Raw genomic sequence first — 15,446 nt, forward strand, 5'->3', positions numbered from 1 at the left:
TTGATAAAATGAAGAACGCGAGCAGCTGCTCGTGGGTCATCCGCTAAAATGGCTTCTAGAGTACATGGCAGGCCAAGATCAAGACGCAGTGTGTTAAAATCCGGACAGGACGTTAAAATGTGGCGGACCGTCAGCAATTGCCCACATGGGCAGAACGGCGCCGGCGCAGCCGTCAGCAGATGGCGATGGCTGAACCGGCAGTGTCCAATTCGTAACCGGGCCAAAACTACCTCCTCCCGCCGAGAAGGGCGTGAGGAGGACGTCCAAGCCACGGGAAGAGGTTTCAAGGCCCGAAGCTTGTTGTCTGTAAGTGCAGCCCAATCGGCATGCCACAGCGATAAAATGCGCAGACAAATGACCCTGCTACAGTCTGAATAAGGGACACAACAAGAAGCTGTCCAAGGCTGGAGGACCGCAGCTTTGGCCGCGGCATCTGCAGCTTCGTTCCCAGGGATACCGACATGGCCAGGAACCCACATAAAGCTAATCGGAGAACCGACGTCCACCAGCTGCTGAAGAGAGCGTTGGATCCGGTGCACGAAAGGGTGAACCGGGTACGGATCACAGGCTCTGGATAGCGCTCAGGGAATCGGAGCAGATGACGTATGCAGAATGTCGGTGGCGGCAGATGTAAAGAACAGCCTGGTAGAAGGCAAAGAGCTCAGCTGTGAAGACCGAACAATGGCCATGGAGCCGGTATTTGAAACTTTGTGCCCCGACAATAAAAGAACACCCGACCCCGTCATTGGTCTGAGAGCCATCTGTATAAATGAAGGTCATATTAATGAACTTCGAACAAAGTTCGACAAAACGGGAGTGGTAGACGGAACCGGGGGTAACCTCCTTCGGGAGCGAGCAGAGGTCAAGGTGGACGCGAACCTGAGCCTGGAGCCAAGGTGGCGTGTGGCTCTCGCCCACTCGAAAGGTTGCAGGGAGTGAAAAATTAAGGTGTTGAAGGAGGCGACGAAAGCGAACTCCAGGGGGTAGCAGGGCAGAGACATACAACCCGTATTGACGGTCGAGAGAGTCATCAAAAAAGGAACGATAAGACGGGTGGTCGGGCATTGCCAGTAGCCGACAGGCATACCGACAAAGCAGTATATCGCGCCGGTAGGTGAGTGGCAAATCACCAGCGTCAGCATGAAGACTCTCGACGGGACTAGTATAAAACGCTCCGATCGCAAGTCGTAAACCCCGATGTTGTATGGAGTTGAGGCGGCGCAAGATGGATGGCCGTGCAGAGGAGTATACGAAGCTCCCATAATCCAGCTTGGAGCGGACGATCGACCGATATAGGCGAAGTATGACGGTTCGATCCGCTCCCCACGACATACCACTGAGAACACGGAGGACATTTAGAGAACGGGTACAACGGGCAGCCAAATATGACATGTGGAGACCAACTAAGTTTCCTGTAAAATATAAGACCTAAAAATTTTGTTGTCTCCATGAATGGGAGAGCAACGGGACCAAGTCGTAAAGACGGTGGGAGAAATTCGTTGTAGCGCCAGAAGTTAATACAGACCGTCTTCTCGGCAGAAAAACGGAAGCCATTGGCGACACTCCAGGAGTAAAGACGGTCAAGAGAACGCTGAAGACAGCGCTCCAGGAAACACGTACGCTGCGCGCTGCAATAGATGGTAAAATCGTCCACAAAAAGGGAGCCTGATACATCAGCTGGGAGACAATCCATTATTGGATTGACCGCTATGGCGAAGAGAGCGACGCTCAAAACTGAGCCCTGTGGCACCCCATTCTCCTGGCGAAAGGTGTCCGACAGGACAGAACCCACATGTACCCTGAACTGTCGATCCACTAAAAAGGAACGAATAAAAAGAGGGAGGCGACCGCGAAGGCCCCATGTATGCATGGTGCGGAGAATGCCCGTCCTCCAACAGGTGTCTTAAGCCTTCTCCAAATCAAAGAACACAGCCGCGGTCGGGCGCTTCCGCAAGAAGTTATTCATAATGAAGGTCGACAAGGTAACCAGATGGTCAACAGCAGAGCGGCGCCTACGAAATCCACATTGTACATTGTTAAGTAGGCGTCGAGACTCGAGCAGCCAAACCAATCGAGAGTTAACCATTCGCTCCATCACTTTACAGACACAGCTGGTAAGCGAGATGGGTCGATAACTGGAATCGGGACAACAATAGACTCGCGCCAGCAGGCGGGAACATGTCCCTCAATCCAGATGCGATTGTGAGTACGAAGAAGAAAACCTTTACCCGCAGGAGAAAGGTTCTTCAGCATCTGAATATGAATAGAATCAGGCCCTGGAGCGGAGGACCGTGATCGGCCAAGTGCGTTTTCGAGTTCCCGCATGGTGAAGCGGGCATTATAACTTTCACGATTCGAGGAGCGGAAGTTAGGTGGCCTAGCCTCCTCTGCCTGTTTGCGGGGGAGGAAGGCAGGGTGGTAATGAGCGGAGCTCGAAACCTCTGCGAAAAAGCGGCCGAAGGCATTGGAGACAGCCTCAGGGGCCACAAGGACGTCATTCGCGTCCGTCAAGCCAGAAACTGGTGAGTGGACCTTAGTGCCAGATAGCCGGCGCAGGCTACCCCAGACAACAGAAGGAGTAAAACTGTTGAAGGTGCTTGTGAAAGCAGCCCAGCTGGCTTTGTTGCTTTCTTTAATAATACGACACTGTGCACGTAATCGTTTATAATTGATACAATTCGCCACTGTAGGGTGGCGTTTAAAGGTGCGTAAAGCACGTCGACGAGCACGTAAAGCGTCTCTACATGCTGCGGTCCACCAGGGGACCGGTACGCGACGTGGAGAAGAAGTAGGGTGAGGGATGGAATATTCAGCAGCAGGGAGAATGACTTCCGTGAGGTGTGCGACCTGACTATCGCAGCTTGGGAATGTTTGATCCTGAAAGGTCGCCCTGGAAGAGAAGAGCCCCCAGTCTGCTTTGGAGATGTTTCAACTAGATGAGCACGGAGAGGGGGTATGCTGCAGGAGATGGATAACACACGGGAAGTGGTCGCTCGCATATGTATCAAAGTGCATACCACTCGAACCGGCGTGCAAGTTGGGGAGTACATATAGAGAGATCTAAATGGGAATAGGTGTGAGATGTGTCCGAAAGGAAAGTAGGGGCGCCAGTATTGAGGCAGACAAGATTGTGCTGGTTGAAAAGGTCTGCTAACAGGGAGCCCCTCGGGCAGGATGCTGGAGAGCCCCAAAGGGGATGGTGGGCATTCAAGTCTCCAGTTAACAAAAATTGTGCAGGTAGCTGAGCAATAAGTTGCATCATGTCTGCCCTGGTAACGGCAGACGACGATGGAGTGTAAACGGTACAAACGGAAAATGTAAAAGTGGGGAGAGTAATGCGGATGGCAACTGCCTGCAGGCCGTTGTGCAACGTGATGGGATCGTAGTAAATATCATCCCGGACCAGCAACATAACTCCTCCATGAGCTGGGATACCTACCACAGGGGGTAGGTCAAAACGCACAGAGGTGTAGTGTGCCAAGGCAATTTGATCGCATGGGCGTAGCTTCGTTTCCTGGAGGGCTACAACGAGCGGACGGTGCAAGCGGAGCAGCAACTTCAAGTCCTCTCGGTTGGAGCGAATGCTGCGAATATTCCAGTGAATAAGAGCCATCGTAAGAAAAAAAGAAAAAAAAAGGGGAAGATGAAAGAAGGGGTCACCTCGAAGGCCGCTGAGGGCCTGGCTTCGAGCGAGCACTGCCGCCGCTATCAGTAGGCGGACAGTCATCGTCCATTGGGTCTATAGGTTCATCGGCCATCTTGGGAAGATGGCCGGGAGGGGGAGCTTCCTCCGCCGGTGAACGGCCAGATGTTCGGCTACCAGCGGTGCGGCCAGGCGAAACGGATGACGGCATGGGGCGGCAACCGCTGGGTGGCGCAGGAGAAGAAATGCGCCGTGGCGGAGAAGGAGAACTGTGCTTCCTATGACCCTTCTTGGAAGGTCCTTTGGTGGAAGTACCGGTCGAAGGCTGGGAGGTCGAGGTACGTAGGAAGTCTGTACGGGACGGTTCCTTCTTGAAGGCCCGTGCATCTGACTTCTGGGTCTTCGTCTTAGCAGAAGCTGATGAAGGGGCTGGTGCCTGTGGGGTGATGGGAGGAAGAGGAGACGTCGACCGCGCGATCTTAGCACTGGCCGAACGGACGACCGTGGTGTTGAAGGTCAGATCGCATGTCTGTGTTGCCACCTCCCTGGTAGTCCGAGGAGAGGCGAGGACAGTACTGTATTTCCCCACTGGGAGCAGCGTGGGCTTCCTACTAGCAAATAGCTTGCGAGCAGCCGAGGTGGACACTTTCTCTTTGACCCGAATTTCTTGGATACAGCGTTCTTCCTTATAGACAGGACAGTCGCGGGAGGATGCGGCATGGTCACCCTGACAGTTCACATAACGAGGAGACGGAGGTGGACAGTCACCCTCATGGGCATCCCTGCCACAAGTGACACATTTAGCCGCATTGGAACAAGACTGTCGGGTGTGATTGAAACGCTGACACTGGTAGCAGCGCGTAGGTGTCGGGACATAGGGGCGAACAGAAATAACCTCGTAGCCCGCCTTGATGCACGATGGCAGCTTAACACTATCAAAGGTCAAGAAAAGTGTCCAGGTCGGTACAAGGTCATTGTTGACCTTTTTCATGACCCTATGGACAGCCGTCACGCCCAGCTCAGCGAGGAAAGATTGAATCTCCTCGTCAGTCAATCCGTCGAGGGATCTAGTATAGACCACACCACGAGACGAATTCAAAGTCCGGTGAGCCTCCACCCGGACAGGGAACGTGTACAGGAGTGTGGCCAGAAGCAGTTTTTGTGCCTGAAAGGCGCTCTCAGTTTCTAGTAATAAGGTACCGTTACGCAACCTGGTACAAGATTTGACAGATCCGGCTATGGCATCTACGCCCTTCTGGATAACGAAAGGGTTGACAGAGGAAAAATCCTTTCCGTCCTCAGATCGAGAAACGACGACGAACTGTGGGGCAGGCGGTAGTACTTTTGTCACTGGTGGCTGGTCAAGTTTCCGTTTTTGGGCAGAAGTCTAGAGAGATGGAGTGAAATCCATTGCGGAGGAATCCCCCATGATTGCCAGCGTCTCCGATGGCGTGCTCCTTCCTTGTGGGGACCCTCTCAGAGGGATACTCCCGCCTTAGGTGAATGTTTACACCTCAGGTCACACCTCCCGAGAAACAGACGGAGGGACCAATCGGCATGGTCAGAAGGTATCAGCTCAGGCAATCACCCCTCCCTGGGCCTGGCCTTTACCAGGGGGTACGTGCGTGCCTTACATGTCTACCCAGGGCGGGGAATTACGCGTTACCCCGTCACCGGCTACGCGTGCGAACGCGTGGGTCGGCCTTCAGGCGCTCACAGGAAGGAAGGAAGAAGAGGAAAAAGAAGAGAGAGGGAGATAGAGGACAGACTGTCTCAAACGCCGAGGCGGAGACCAGAGAAGTCAAGGAGAAGAAGGCAATGAGAAGGCAAGGAGAAGAAGGCGAGGGATAGAGTAAGGAAGACAGTGAGGTGGAAAAGAGCAAAGGAAGGAAGCAACCAAAGGAAGGAAGCAACCAAAGGAAGGAAGCAACCAAAGGAAGGAAGCAACCAAAGGAAGGAAGCAACCAAAGGAAGGAAGCAACCAAAGGAAGGAAGCAACCAAAGGAAGGAAGCAACCAAAGGAAGGAAGCAACCAAAGGAAGGAAGCAACCAAAGGAAGGAAGCAACCAAAGGAAGGAAGCAACCAAAGGAAGGAAGCAACCAAAGGAAGGAAGCAACCAAAGGAAGGAAGCAACCAAAGGAAGGAAGCAACCAAAGGAAGGAAGCAACCAAAGGAAGGAAGCAACCAAAGGAAGGAAGCAACCAAAGGAAGGAAGCAACCAAAGGAAGGAAGCAACCAAAGGAAGGAAGCAACCAAAGGAAGGAAGCAACCAAAGGAAGGAAGCAACCAAAGGAAGGAAGCAACCAAAGGAAGGAAGCAACCAAAGGAAGGAAGCAACCAAAGGAAGGAAGCAACCAAAGGAAGGAAGCAACCAAAGGAAGGAAGCAACCAAAGGAAGGAAGCAACCAAAGGAAGGAACCAACCAAAGGAAGGAACCAACCAAAGGAAGGAACCAACCAAAGGAAGGAACCAACCAAAGGAAGGAACCAACCAAAGGAAGGAACCAACCAAAGGAAGGAACCAACCAAAGGAAGGAACCAACCAAAGGAAGGAACCAACCAAAGGAAGGAACCAACCAAAGGAAGGAAGAAACGAGAAGTGAAAAAGCAAAATGACCGCAAATAGAGGTCGTGGAATCGTCCGTCTCCGGACGCAGGCGCTAACTACCCCCTTGAGGGGGAGGGACTCCTTTTAGTCGCCTCTTACGACAGGCAGGAATACCTCAGGCCTATTCTAATCCCCGGACCCGCAGGGGGGGACTCCTTCCTGAAGCCCATGAACACAACAGTGAAGTTCGTACGGTTATCTACGGCGCTATCTATCTCATGCACACTCAGAGCGAGCTGAGTTTCCCAAGACCTCTTTGCCGTATCAGTGTATTTTTAAACGAAGTTTGCGTTATCCATGATCATCATAATATATGAAGCTAAAACTTTTACCTAATTCTGCAACAGACTCACGTCAGTTTGTGATAAAATGAAGCACAATGGTGTGGTAAGAATGATGCATTGGGACTTCTGGCAAAACCAACATCTACATATGGCAAAAAACATGTTTGTCCATCTTCGGTGAACAAGGATTGACACATTAAATGCTTTGAAGTTCCTGGAAGAGTAAACAGTGCTTGACTAGGAATCGATCCTGGGAGCTTTGCCTTCGTCAGGCAAGTACTCCAACTGAGGTACAGAAAAACGACTCACGACCCGTCTTCACAGCTTTACTTCCACCAGTACCCCACCTACCTTTCCAACTTCACGGAAGTTACCTTCCTAAACTTGTAGGACTACCATTCCAAGAAAGGGTAGAGCACTAACATGGCTTAGCCACAGAATGCGGTGGGGAGGGGGGAAGGGGGGCATGTTTCCAGAATGAATTTTTTTTTTTTACTGTGCAGCGGAGTGTACGCCAAGAAGCATCATATCGGTGCACATTCCACCGCAGAGTGAGAAATTCGTTCTCAATATTTGTGCTTATTTATTAAATCTACATCTAGATGTAATAAATCTAGATCTACATGACTACTCTGCAATTCACATTTAAGTGCTTGGCAGAGGGTTCGTCGAACCACAATCATACTATCTCTCTACCATTCCACTCCCGAACAGCGCGCGGGAAAAACGAACACCTAAACCTTTCCGTTCGAGCTCTGATTTCTCTTATTTTATTTTGATGATCATTCCTACCGATGTAGGTTGGGCTCAAAGCTTTATCATAATCCCTCTTACCACCCAACCCAACACCCCCAGCGACTGTGGTAGCTGAACGCTACGGTCCGTGATATAGTATGTAAGATCTTTCTCAAATCTTCTATGAAGGGCGTTTTACGTGATCCTTAATGGTGTACTTAGTTATATGTACATCTTCTATAAATGAACGTGGTTCTGGCTTTTACGAAAGATATGTGGGAACGTCGACATTTTAATATGGACCTAATGGGTTGGGCAAAATACGTGGCCATTACACTCACGTATCATACAAGAATCATCATCCAAGAACAATCCATGGAAAATGCGAAGATGAATGCAACATCCTATTATTACCATAAGTTACTAGTGAAGCATTACGACGAAATTTTATTTTTCTGTTGTCCCCAACAAACCTCGAGCCTGAAACCGCCACCGCCGTAATGGCAAAGCCAGATATAGAAAGAGGTATTATCCACCTAAGGGCATGAAATGGATTATACCATTTATTTAATGTTACTACATGTTTACACACTACCCAGCAGCGATAAAGCAGGGAGAAGCTATTTCTCTCGTCAAGGCCAATGGTAACTGCTTCGTCTAACAACCGTATAAAACTAAGCGGTGATTTTCGCTATTAGTAATGATCAGAAACCACGTCCGAATATCTTATGGGCTCCCATGAAAATCTCAAGGTATTTCGAAACAAGTTCTTAACTGCAAACCATTTCCGGCAGTACATGGCAAGTCTACCCATTATTAGTTATGAACTTCAGATTACAACGAACTGTCTGGGAATGTTGAGAAGTAGAGGACCTAGTTAAAGAACTAGAAACTTCAGCGTTTCATAGGTAGTATTAGGCAACGACTGGAACGGGGCAAAGGAATACAATAGAAGGTAAATGGGTATGTCTGACAACTGAAGTAGTGAAAGTAACGGAAAATCAATGAGGCATAAACTCAAATATAGTGACAATACTTTCGTAACTTTTTTATTACGGTTTTAGGGCGCGTAAGAGCTATGGTCATAAGCGCCCTTTCTATGGTTTAGCGAAGGGTAAAAACAGGAATTTAAATCAGCAGCAATGAGAGCTTAAAGTATGGAAACTAAAGCCGGAAGAAAATCTAAGAAAAGCGCTATTGAAGGGGGACTGTTTTCCCCGAAAAGAGCTTCAAATGACCAATGTCATCTCACAAGACTTACACACTCATGGATGCGATCGGCTGAGCGCGCGTCATCTGCTAAAAGACAAGATATATCAAGCAACAGCTGTAAACGTGCGCGTAGCGGATTAAAGGAAGGGCACTGAAGTAAAAGGTGTCTCACCGTTCACGATTGAGAGCAGTGGCGACAAAGCGGGGAACGATCGCCACTTTCGTAACTCAGGTATTTGACAAAATTGATCGAAGTACAAAATACAAAAATGGATCAAATTAGAAAGGCGCAAGAGGTTACGGTAGTCTAAAAATTTAGACGGAGGTGCAAAACGTCGTAACAACGGTTAGAAGATACACGCAAGGCCTGTACAAAGGAAACCAAGAGTTGTACAAAGATTAGGAGAGAAATGATGGAGAATTCGTCAAAGGGACACATCCGAATAATGCTCTAAGTAGATATTTCCTTAAAATTGACGTATTTTGCAGAGCATACCACGACAGAACTGTTCCACCAGATGTGCAAGGTGTGAGGCAAACGAAATACAATCAGACTAAATAGTGTAGTAAATCCAATGCTAAGACAGCTCGGGGAAATTGTGAACATTCTCTTATCTTAAGAGAGTAACAACCCATGGTTTCAAAATGTTGAAAGGAGTTATTTACAATGTAACTATAAACTGTTAGAAGCCGACCTCGGGGAAGATCAGTTTCTGGAGAAATGTAGGCACACGCAAGGAAAAGCAGCCTGCGAATTATCTTAAATGAGATTAACTGAGGCTAAAACTCACAATATTTTTGGATTTAGTGAAAGCTTTTGGCAACATTGACCAGAACACAATCTTTTCCATTTCTGTTGGTAGCCTGGATGAAATAAAAAGAGCAGAAAGCTATCTACAGCTTGTACCGAAAACAGATTTTAGTCTTAATAGGTGAACGGAGTGAAAACCGTAACTGAGAAGGTAGTGAGAATTCGCCTATCGCGTATTATTCATTCTGCACATAGGAAGCATTCCGGGAAACTAAAAAATTGACGAAGTCAATTACAATTAAAAGAAGAAAATCTTGCAGGCTGCCGGTTACATTTTATATCTGTCAGTGGCGGGACAGGACTTGCAAGAACAGAGGTACGAAATGCATAGCGTCTCTAACATATTTTAAGACAAACAGAAAAGAATGAAAGAGTAATAGTATGTAGTTTAATTACAGCCCTGTGAAGCTGATAGAAGCGAGTTCAGGAAATTAGAGAAAGAGTTTTACTATTTGGACAGTAAAATTACCGACGAGTATTTAACTAGTGTATAAAATGCAGTCCTTAAGAAAAAAAAATTGACGTCTAATCCAGGTGTTTAGAAGTCTTTTATAAATGTTCAGTGTATCCTTTAAGAGAAGTGAAATGCGCCCATTGAACATTTTCAAGAACAAAAATTTCTGTAGTATGATGCTACAGAGGAATATTTGAGATTACATTGGAGATCTGGTAACTTACGAGGTGCATCTATATACATAGATCGCAAGCCACCATATGCATGGCGGAGGGTACATTGTACCTCTATTGGCCATGTAATCTGTTCCACTAGCAAGTGCAGCGAAGGAGAAATTATCTATTGCCTCCCTACCCTGATTTCCCTCCTCTTCGCGATCCTTGCATGAAAGGTGCGTTGGTGGCAGTTGAATCGTTCTGCAGCCAACTGGTAACACCGGTTCTTTAAATTTTTTTTAATTGTGTTCCGCGGAAAGAACGCTATCTTCCCTGCAGAGATTCCCATTTCAGTCCACTATACATCTCCGTAAAACTCACTGTTGATCGAACCTGCCGGTAACTAACAAAAAATGGTTCAAATGGCTCTGAGCACTATGGGACTTAATATCTGAGGTCATCAGTCCCCTATAACTTAGAACTACTTAAACCTAACTAACCTAAGGACATCACACACATCCATGCCCGAGGCAGGATTCGAACCTGCAACCGTAGCGGTCTCGCGGTTCCAGACTGTAGCGCCTAGAACCGCACGGCCACCCTGGCCGGCCCGGTAACTAACAGCATGTATCTGGATTTAGCGACGTCTTCCTTTAAACCGACCTAATGGAGGACCCTGATCAGTATCAGTATCCGAGAATGGGCCGCACTGGTTTTCAAGATTCGATGTTCTTTATAGGTGGCCAACACTTTCCCGAAAATTTTCCAGTAAATCGAAGTTAGCCATTCGCCTTCGCCACTACCGACCTTATCCCTTTACTTGGCAAATGGTGAAAATAAAAACAAAATTTTTTTAGTGCTTATATTTTATTATGCTTAAAGAAATACAATTCAGTCAGTTTTAGAAATTTGTGACAAAAATTATGGAATGTTGCTTACAAGCAACATTGCCAGCAGTAGACCACATTTATACATATTATAGTAAAAAGTGTTTGCCAATAACCTCAAGCAAAAGGTTTCCCGTACGTGAATATTTTGATTTATAAACACATTTATGCATTCCTGCTGTGTAATAGAACTGTTTCATTTTGCCTTTTAGTTCTTGCAATGGAATTTTTGGAAACAGTTCCTCTTTGGAACGAAGCACAGTACTAGATTGCATTTTGAACAAATGACTAGAAAATCCAGATGGACAATAACGACAACGACCTTTGGGGCTGTATAGAGGCCAATGCTCCATATTATCAAATCGGACATCTTGTCTAACAGTCGGAGCTGTTTGCTTCCTCCTCTTCTTTTGTGGTGGTATGTATTGAGGGCCTTCCTACTTTCCTTTTCCCTGAAAACATCAAACAATTGGCAATATCTGCCCTGAATATCTTCAATGAGGTCGTCTTGTCCAGAGATTCTCTTCGAAATACCAGCCAGGCATTTACAACGCTCAGATCTAGCATAAATCCAAACAATCTCATGTATTAACACCTAGTTTTCATGGGTACTCTGTAGAGCTCTATCAGCAAACCATCAAGATCAACTCCTCCCATATGCTTGTTGTACTGACGTACGATACTGGGACAGGGCACATTCTTTTTTCATTGCTGTCCCATCATTTTACTGTTGAGAGTGGTTGGACACCACAAAATGAGCTTGAAAGTGTCACGATTTTATTGTTTTGAATATCCGCCGTAAGCATATGTAATATACTCATGGCACATGTCCCAACTATGGGCAATGTTGCTCACAGGCAACTTAAGTTTTATACTATTTACATAATTCAAAACAGTATTAGATTGAAATATTTCTGCTGTAAACTCACCTCTTGGTATTTCTTGAAGAAAATCTGCTAAGATTACTGCCAATTTATTGAAATCCACTCTTTCAGAACCAAAATAAGACACCCCTGTTGCTCACACGAGGAGATATCCGTAACACCACTGCACAAACTGCCATCTCGTGTAAAAAACCTTGAACTATTACAACAACTGGCATTCGCAATGTAAAAGGCACTGGGAAGTGTTTGTTGTCCCAGAAGGCCAACGCAAATTTGATGTTGCTTTCATTGTCAAAGGGTTATGGACTCGTTCCGTTCCATATCGCTCTGTAACGTTACACTTAGATATTTCATCGTCGTCTGAGTCAAGCAGCAGACAAAACATTACACTATTACACAATTGTTTTTCTTATTACTGTACCTCGCTGTTCATTTACAGCAAGCTGTCATTCATCACACCAAATAAGAATTCATGAAATGTATTCTCAGTTACGAATACGAACAGTCATCAGCAGCGTAAGGGAATGAAAAATATTTGTGCCAGGCCGGAGATAACCAGAGTCGGCTACGGTACGAATTTTCATTGTCATTCGATTACACAGCTGACTGTTGTTCGTATTCCAACTACTAACGCAATTCATGAATTTCGTAAAGCTGTAGTAGCTACAGTGCCTGTACGTGAATGCATGTCCAAACTAACATTGTTTTCTCTTAAAGGCACTGCAATATGGCAAACAAATTGTCGAAGTCTTGCTGTATTCTCCTACAGTTACTGAACGGTGACACTTTCCTGATCACTAAACAGCAGTGTTTGCTAACAATAGCTTCACCCTATCGTCCAGATTATTTGTGTATACAGATAAACGGAGGGACCCAGTCACGCTTTACTGGGCACTCTTAACGATAGCCATATTTGACATTCACTCATCGTCCATATCAACCATTCTGGATTGCTACTGCCTGATTAGTATTTGAACTCCTCAGAACCTTCGTTACATACAATCGGACTTTCGTTAACAGTCTACAGATGATGCTTCCAGACGATAAATTAGCATGGATAGCTGCATCAAACCACTTTTCCGACTAACGAAGAGCTGGGAAACTACTCCACAGTTTGATATTATACCTGGGTAAGGCAGTTAACTGTCTTAGTAACAAACGCAAAGTACCAGGTGTGTCGCCTCCAAACATTAGCCCAAGTAGGTAAGACGAAAATAGAACTGATATTGTTACCGTCGTAGCTGTTTTAGTTTCGAAGTAACATGTAAGTAATGGCTGGTTCAAAAAATGGCTCTGAGCACTATGGGACTTAGCATCTATGGTCATCAGTCCCCTAGAACTTAGAACTACTTAAACCTAACTAACCTAAGGACATCACACAACACCCAGTCATCACGAGGCAGAGAAAATCCCTGACCCCGCCGGGAATCGAACCCGGGAACCAGGGCGTGGGAAGCGAGAACGCTACCGCACGACCACGAGCTGCGGACACATGTAAGTAATAAGGAAAATATTTGCAAGCTGAACTTTATCCATTTTGAAGTCATAAAGTAAGAACAAATGGCGACGTGCTTACTGGTTATTCGAAAACAATTTAAAAACCCAAAGAATGGTTTGTCACAGAATCTAAGATTGCAGTCTAATTTACGGTTGAAGGCGGAGTGATGTCAGACCAAATTACGCATTACAATCCAAGTTCGTTAAAAGATTTCGCTGCTAAAATAAGCACACAGCAAAGCTTACTTGTGCCCAAGTCATTCAAAGCAGAACTAGTGACTTTCGGAAGGGAACTGGAATAGCACTTTGAAGAAGCAAAACCGTCCGTGGAATCACGGAGGAGTCTCAATTCACCATTCATGCAGGACAACTATTACATAAAGGAGACAAGGAGACTTAACTGCAAGACTACAGACGAGAACGAGGAAAACCAACACTATCGACCTCTGCTATGTAATAGCGACGTTGACCCCAAAGATGTGCAATTTTCTGAACACCCCTGAAATGCCTAATGAAGAGAAAACAAAAACAGCTCTTTCTACACGAGATAGCTTGCTTAGTCACATTTTCAAAGCTCCCAAAAAAAGGCGTAGAACACTGATCATAAGGTGAAGTCTTTCACGATCGGTATTAACACTCTTTGTAGTATTTGTTAAAAGGGCAATACGAAGAGCTACGGCACGTCGATATAAAAGCACTGTCAGTGAACAGTTTAAATTTTGCTATTTGATTCAGTTTCTGGATACGTCATTCGACACAAATTATATGTTTCCATCAAACATTTGCTGTAAAGTATAGCGTAGTGCGTCTTATCAGTTTCACAGTCTCAGAACTACTAACATTTGTTAAGGTGACCCACATGAACGTGTGTTGTGGTTCGACACTTATGAATGTTACGCTGTATTGTTGTGTGAGCCTTAGGCTGTGGTTTAAGGTACTTTTCTATGCCCAAATATTCGTCTCCTAATGCTTGAGATATCGGAGGCTATAAAGATAGTTTGATACGACAGTGTCTTTATGGCCTCTGATGTCTCCCGAGTTACGAAACAAATCTAGGCACATAATCATGCCTTAAACCACGGCCTGAAGCCCACAAAGCAAATGCTGCCTTATTTTGTCTAACTATAACCCTGATATGATCATTTAGATTATCTTAAATGTGCGACTAGGAAGACCCACTACACCGCTCATGTTCGATGGCAACATCACGTGTACTGAAGTATGCGCAATAGAACTAATTTCTCACTTTCAAAAACTGCATCGAATTACAAAACTTACTGATTGTTCAGAGACGATGCTTTTATGTATCTACGTACCGTAGTACTTCGTATTGTTTCTTGGGTTATTGACAGAGAACTCTCGATATGCTGATGAATAGAACGTCCATAGAGGAAGAACCCGTTAGTATTCCATTAAGAAATTGTTGGTACTCCATTACGAAATTAGTCTAACTTTGAGCCCTGTCACGTCAAATTTTTGAAGCAAATACCTAACAGCCGTAGATCAGGGTGTATAACAAATGTTTTGCCCATTTGATACGCAAGTGTAACACGGTGGAGTGGCTCGGACTTCTATAAAATACCCCAGCGTGTACTGCACACAGGCCTGTGGGGTATAAATTTGGAGTCCTCACTAAAAACGTAATCAACCTATGTTGTAAATTGCGAATTTGTGCACGTTTCGTTATTGACTTATTTGTCTAAGAGACAGCTTTTTCTGTCTTCAAATACCTTGCTACTTCTGCATGTGTGGTATTAACGTGTTTGCACATTACGCAAGCTTGAGGGTAGCCAAAAAATTGTACCAGAAGCGGCGTCAAGTTTTCAAGGTGCTGCGACCAACTATGAATATTCATTTAACCGCTGGTTTAATCCGGGGAAGTACAGTACTTTAAGTCACCGATCTGAATATTCCAGTAAATAATCACGCACGCCTTACACAAAATCTACACGCAATAATGCAGCGCCAGGCTGCTCAATACTTAAAAAGTGCAGCTTTTTATCACAGACTGGTGCTAGGCTACGAAAGATCCTGCAACTTGTTAGCTTGTACGCTGAGGTTCAGTCACATGTGTACCAAGACCAATTCCCTACATTTCGGTTTTTCTATGTTAACGATGAAATCTTAACAGCAATCACTTGTTTCTTGGTATACCGATACTGTTTGAACAACAAAAGTAAGTTAACTTAGTAACATGTCTGCATTCTATGAATTTTTTAACGTGAATGTTTACTACATTCGTGACAGGTCTATAGCAACTAACCACGGTACTTTCA

The sequence above is a fragment of the Schistocerca nitens genome, chromosome 3 (assembly GCF_023898315.1).
Source record: "Schistocerca nitens isolate TAMUIC-IGC-003100 chromosome 3, iqSchNite1.1, whole genome shotgun sequence".
Classification (NCBI taxonomy): Eukaryota; Metazoa; Arthropoda; class Insecta; order Orthoptera; family Acrididae; genus Schistocerca; species Schistocerca nitens.